The sequence below is a fragment of the Rhagoletis zephyria genome, unplaced genomic scaffold (genome assembly GCF_001687245.7).
Source record: "Rhagoletis zephyria isolate East Lansing unplaced genomic scaffold, Rhagoletis_zephyria_1.1 Rzeph_scaffold_00852, whole genome shotgun sequence".
NCBI classification, from domain to species: domain Eukaryota; kingdom Metazoa; phylum Arthropoda; class Insecta; order Diptera; family Tephritidae; genus Rhagoletis; species Rhagoletis zephyria.
The window spans coordinates 80758-87795 of record NW_016157936.1 but is presented as its reverse complement, the minus strand read 5'-3'; the positions used below and the strand labels follow the sequence as shown (position 1 = coordinate 87795).

Below are 7038 nucleotides of genomic sequence, written 5' to 3'. Positions count from 1 at the left end.
CATTTTTACAGCTGCGATCTCTTCTTCAGTAAAACTTTACACTTTCTATGAATTTTCGTTGTGCAATTTTTGATTTAAGACTGAAACTCACTTAACTATTCGAAATTGTTTCCCAATGAGTTACAACCAGAAAGTTTACCAACATTTTTCAATGGTCGAGCTATTTCTAAACAAAATAAGTCAAATGCAGATCGTGCTAAAATAAATACAAAAATTAATAAATGTCAACCTCCACACAAGTATTAAAAATAGTATACAGCTGTGGAAGAAATAATAGAAGCAAGTTAAGAGTTGTCGAATTCGAATAAAATCTTGCGCATCTTATTTTTAGGCCAAAATACATATTTTTCCACCCGGGAAGATGTATGTATGTACATTTCAAAAACAGTTTAAATAACGAACAGTCTAATGTGCTTGCGATATTTGTATCTACAATATCATGATTCAATAATACAAGGTTCGATAAACTGACAGTTGTCTCTCTCGCACCGCTCCCTTAGCAGTGGCACCGTGTTGCTTCTTTGCAAATTTACATGGAAACAGTGTAGCTTTGGTGTGAAATAAAAGTATAAGCTTTTGTGCAATATGTTTATTTGTATATGCATATGAAGCATATTTAACTGATGAAAACATAAGCATTGGATGTTTACATCAATCTCATAGTAGTCTTATTTTAATTTTGAGTCATTTTGCAGTTTTTATACGGCTAAATAGCATATAAATTACGTAATTCACGTAGATATATCAATATTACATTCAACATTTCGTTTGAAAGGCCAGATTTCCTGCAAATACATTAGAATTTAGAAAAGGAATTTCACTACTAATTGCCTACTTTGCGTACTCTTCTACTACCATTTTAGCAACAAGGGATTGCATTCTTGCCCTTTCTCTGTCCTTCGTAAATGCAACCTTTTGTAAGGGAGTGTCAAACCGCAGCTGTCAATAATTATCTAACCTTGTATTATTGAATCATGTACAATATGTTGTTTATTCGCATACTCCTACTGGCGTCGAGATGTGTTTATATCATCAGTAGGCTTCTCATGTCCAATTTGTTCGCTCTCTACTTCACACCACAAACATGTATGTATATACTTACGTGTAGGTTTGCTTTTTATTTGTTTTCATTCTGTTAAACCTTTGAAATGAATAAATTTTAGATATTTGGTCGATTTTTATCTTTTTAGCTAGTTGTTATGTGTTCATGTTTTATTGCAATGCGGTTGACATTCTGTCGTCGCTCACATCGCATCGCTTTTGCCCCATAAATTCCTAGCTGTACATGACATATGTATGTATGTACGTTTTCGCTTCACCGAAGTCTTTCTCTACTTTCGCGAATTGCAGAAATCACGTTTTCCGCATTTCAAGATTTTGTGTTGATGTATTCCAAGAGCATTTACAATTAGTACATATTTATGTGATGATATGTGTCTATTCATTACTGTTGTTTTTGACAGTTTAGACCGAGGAGAAAGCTTGCGTTTCCGAATAAGAAGAGTGTTATAGGAAAAGCCAAGGATTATTAGTACCTACCTTTTTCGAACTTATGGGTCGATTACGGATAGCAACGCAACCACGGTTCGGTTGCCAGCTGGCAACGCAACTGGAAAGAAAATTTGTATTACGAATGGCAACTATCGTCAGTTTCTGTAGAGTTATCGATAATCGAAATTTGACAGTTCGACAACCAGCAAGCGGCTGTAAACAAGCTGTGCGAGTAAAATTAAATTATTAAAATAAAGGCTTTTAAATTAAAGAAAGGACTCCAATAAAACTAAGTTCATCACAATTATTTGTTTAAGAGGAAGACAAGTGTATGAACGCTGCCTCAATCAGGCGACTTTTAAGGGATAATTCCAATCCTCTAGAGCTACCTCCTGCCCTGTAAGCAAAAGTTAATGCTTTCAAGGCTTTTCTTTTATTACCGGTTTGTGTTCATTTTCAAATCATATTGAAGCTGTAATTGGTTAATAAACAGATGAACCACTTCTCGGAGAGGTCCTTTCCAATTCTGACGGAGCTGGTGGTATTGCTCAACTACATTTTACACAGTCGTATTAGTTTGGCGGGGTACCAAATTCAAAGCGGCTTTGACGTCGACAAAGAGACGGTGAGAGTCGGTATTTTTTTCACGGGTATTTCCAATATTTGTCGTAAGGTGAATACCTGGTTTATAGTGGATTTACCAGGTCTAAAGCTACACTGCCAAGGACCAATCAATTCGTTGACGGTGAGCTTCAGTCTTTCACACAATACGCTCGATAAAACCTTGAAACCTATTTCTTGGGGGCACCGAAATTGCGCATATGGAAACTGTGCATTTAGACATTATTTCGGTTTCAACCGAAACTGTGCATGTATGCTTTATTTCGGTTTTTACCATATGCATTATTTCGGTTTTAAACCGAAACTGTGCATGTATGCATTACTTCGGGTTTTTCATATGCATTATTTCGGTTTTCAACCGAAACTGTGCATGTATGCATTACTTCGGGTTTTTCATATGCATTATTTCGGTTTTCAACCGAAACTGTGCATGTATGCATTACTTCGGGTTTTTCATATGCATTATTTCGGTTTTCAACCGAAACTGTGCATGTATGCATTACTTCGGGTTTTTCATATGCATTATTTCGGTTTTCAACCGAAACTGTGCATGTATGCATTACTTCGGGTTTTTCATATGCATTATTTCGGTTTTCAACCGAAACTGTGCATGTATGCATTACTTCGGGTTTTTCATATGCATTATTTCGGTTTTCAACCGAAACTGTGCATGTATGCATTACTTCGGGTTTTTCATATGCATTATTTCGGTTTTCAACCGAAACTGTGCATGTATGCATTACTTCGGGTTTTTCATATGCATTATTTCGGTTTTCAACCGAAACTGTGCATGTATGCATTACTTCGGGTTTTTCATATGCATTATTTCGGTTTTCAACCGAAACTGTGCATGTATGCATTACTTCGGGTTTTTCATATGCATTATTTCGGTTTTCAACCGAAACTGTGCATGTATGCATTACTTCGGGTTTTTCATATGCATTATTTCGGTTTTCAACCGAAACTGTGCATGTATGCATTACTTCGGGTTTTTCATATGCATTATTTCGGTTTTCAACCGAAACTGTGCATGTATGCATTACTTCGGGTTTTTCATATGCATTATTTCGGTTTTCAACCGAAACTGTGCATGTATGCATTACTTCGGGTTTTTCATATGCATTATTTCGGTTTTCAACCGAAACTGTGCATGTATGCATTACTTCGGGTTTTTCATATGCATTATTTCGGTTTTCAACCGAAACTGTGCATGTATGCATTACTTCGGGTTTTTCATATGCATTATTTCGGTTTTCAACCGAAACTGTGCATGTATGCATTACTTCGGGTTTTTCATATGCATTATTTCGGTTTTCAACCGAAACTGTGCATGTATGCATTACTTCGGGTTTTTCATATGCATTATTTCGGTTTTCAACCGAAACTGTGCATGTATGCATTACTTCGGGTTTTTCATATGCATTATTTCGGTTTTCAACCGAAACTGTGCATGTATGCATTACTTCGGGTTTTTCATATGCATTATTTCGGTTTTCAACCGAAACTGTGCATGTATGCATTACTTCGGGTTTTTCATATGCATTATTTCGGTTTTCAACCGAAACTGTGCATGTATGCATTACTTCGGGTTTTTCATATGCATTATTTCGGTTTTCAACCGAAACTGTGCATGTATGCATTACTTCGGGTTTTTCATATGCATTATTTCGGTTTTCAACCGAAACTGTGCATGTATGCATTACTTCGGGTTTTTCATATGCATTATTTCGGTTTTCAACCGAAACTGTGCATGTATGCATTACTTCGGGTTTTTCATATGCATTATTTCGGTTTTCAACCGAAACTGTGCATGTATGCATTACTTCGGGTTTTTCATATGCATTATTTCGGTTTTCAACCGAAACTGTGCATGTATGCATTACTTCGGGTTTTTCATATGCATTATTTCGGTTTTCAACCGAAACTGTGCATGTATGCATTACTTCGGGTTTTTCATATGCATTATTTCGGTTTTCAACCGAAACTGTGCATGTATGCATTACTTCGGGTTTTTCATATGCATTATTTCGGTTTTCAACCGAAACTGTGCATGTATGCATTACTTCGGGTTTTTCATATGCATTATTTCGGTTTTCAACCGAAACTGTGCATGTATGCATTACTTCGGGTTTTTCATATGCATTATTTCGGTTTTCAACCGAAACTGTGCATGTATGCATTACTTCGGGTTTTTCATATGCATTATTTCGGTTTTCAACCGAAACTGTGCATGTATGCATTACTTCGGGTTTTTCATATGCATTATTTCGGTTTTCAACCGAAACTGTGCATGTATGCATTACTTCGGGTTTTTCATATGCATTATTTCGGTTTTCAACCGAAACTGTGCATGTATGCATTACTTCGGGTTTTTCATATGCATTATTTCGGTTTTCAACCGAAACTGTGCATGTATGCATTACTTCGGGTTTTTCATATGCATTATTTCGGTTTTCAACCGAAACTGTGCATATATGCATTATTTCGGTTTTTTTCGTATGCATTATTTCGGTTTTTTTCATATGCATTATTTCGTATGCACAGTTTCCATATGCACAATTTCAGGGTACCCTTTTCTTGGGATTGCGCAGAGCATACTTGAAATTTCAGCCTTCGAGCATGCGTTCATCTGACCAAAAGCATAAGAGTTACTGCATGCACGTTATCAACTCCTCGTCGCCGTACTTGAATAGCTCAGCTTTCAGGCCGTCAGCTCCACCAGTTTTGTTGTTTTTCAGCCTTGTAATTGCTATTAGTACCTCATAGTCAGGCGGTGGGGCATCGACTCCATCATCAATCGGGCCTCGGGGTCGTCTTCTGCACTACTTTCAGTTCCCTTTTTTGGAACCCTCCGTAAGTTGCCTAACTCTTTGGTAAAATTTTCAGTCGGTTTTCCTGTCGGCCAGTATTTCAAGCTGTTCGCACGTTTCGGCCTCTCTCTTATTGCGGCTCATACGTCTCTATTCTATCTATTGTATCTATTTTGAAAATAATACGTAGGTTCATTCAGTTAACAACTACTATATAAATATAAATAAAAACAACCTTTATTGTCATATTTTGCACAAGAAATATTTTGTCGTTAATTTTGTAGGTATTTTACTTTAAGGTTATCAACTACACTATTTATTTTTAAATTTTTAAACCTTATTCTTTGTCACGCTGTAAATAATTTCAAATGTTGCATAAACAGAAGAAGAATAGACAAAATTAGTCAGAATGTCACTCAACTTAATCAGCTGACCGCAAAGGTATATGGTCAAAATAGTCTGTATATTAAATTCCCTCAAAATATTAAGCCATTCCGCACAAAGTTCGAATTCCACCAAAACCGGGGAATTCTCCACCAGTTGGCATACCTGATTCCGATGTATTTAAATATTTTTGGTTGCGACGCTCTTCTATGCACAACTTGCTCTTAGTGACATTTTTACGGTTTTTTCTTTATTTCCCAATTAGCACTTTGCTCTTTTTTTGCGAAGAAAGTCATTGTCCTTCCGGTTTATGCCATCGAGGAATAGCTTTTAGCGCAATAACTTGAGCAGGCGGAGGTATTCCTTTCCGGTAGATGTCTATATACGGAACACGTATGTATATTAGGGTGGCCCTTAAAAATGAAATTTTAAGTCTCACCCCCTCAGTCGCTAATACAACGGTCAAAGATATCACATTAAAATTTTAGTCCCGATTGGAGACGGTTAAGGCGTGTCACACCGGGTTCAAAGTTCAGATTCCTCTATGCAGACTCAAAAAATTTAAATTAAGTTTTTTTCTTCATCTAATACCCAAAATCGATACTACTGTAGGCGCAGATATCACGTATAATTTTTGGTCCCGAGTGGAGTCGGTTAAGGCGTGTTGCACAGGGGTCAAAGTTCAGATTCCCCTATGGAGACTCAAAAAATTTAAATTAATTTTTTTTTCACATTACCCTACTCAAATCGGGACCAAAATTTATATGTGTGACATCTTCGACGTTAGTAGTATCGATTTTGGGTATTAGATGAAAGAAATGTTAATTTTAGTTTTTTGAGTCTCCATAGAGAAATCTAAACTTTGACCCCTGTGCGACACGCCTAAACCGTCTCCGATCGGGACCAAAATTTTTGTGTGATATCTTTGACTATATTAACATCGACGTGGGGTTGACGTTTAGGAAATCTGATGTAATAATGTACTTAATACATTTAAGGACCACCCTAATGTATATACATAGATGTTCGTTATTGTTGTTGTAGCGGATTACTAAAGCGTCAATTTCACTTTTTTCTTATACTCGTCGTTTTTTATGGCTTTTCCTATTTGCCCATTTGATATTATATCCATTTCGTGGTTCGACATCACGTTTGCGTTTGCGTTTTCGTTGTTTGCTGTTTCTCTGTTTTGTATTGAAATTTCATTCAAGTTTTGACCGCTGCTAAACTTCACTGACTTCTACGCTCCAGTGGGCGAGAGTAACGAGGTGTACTCAAAGCGCTTTGTGAATCGTACATTGCCGACGAGCACCAATGTTAATGGCAGCAGTTGATGCTCAAAGATAGCGAGTCATGTGCAATATTATTTTCATTGTTATTGTCATGTTTGTGTGAGTTACTTTTGTTTATATGGGCGCGTTGCCTGTTTTGATATTAGCGTTTATTGACGAGGAGGTGCTGCTGTTGGCCCGGTACTCTTGTACCATGATGATGCCACTAGCAATGGCCGCTGAGCAGCAGCAGTTGCTTGGCTGTTGACAAAAGCAAAGTGGCGCGCTAAACTGATTGACCGCCTGACTGCTCACGTAAGGCTGGCGAACAGGTTCACTGCTGTCTGAATGCTGCTTAACTGACTATCTAGCTGTTGGCCTTTTGTTGTCGTGGTCAGCGTTGCCATTTTAGCCGTTTTCCGGCTAGATTTAGCCGGTTTTGATAGCAACTAGCCGGAGAA

General features: G+C 37.3%; 1 long non-coding RNA gene across 1 annotated transcript; it reads right to left on the bottom strand.

Moving 5' to 3' along the window:
- Positions 1 to 5137: 5137 nt before the first annotated feature.
- Positions 5138 to 6920, bottom strand: LOC108361797 (uncharacterized). The gene is made up of 2 exons (XR_001847367.1): positions 6298 to 6920; positions 5138 to 5684 (listed from the first exon to the last, which is right to left on the bottom strand). It is a non-coding gene; the product is annotated as an uncharacterized LOC108361797 (long non-coding RNA).
- Between the last annotated feature and the right edge of the window lie 118 nt (positions 6921 to 7038).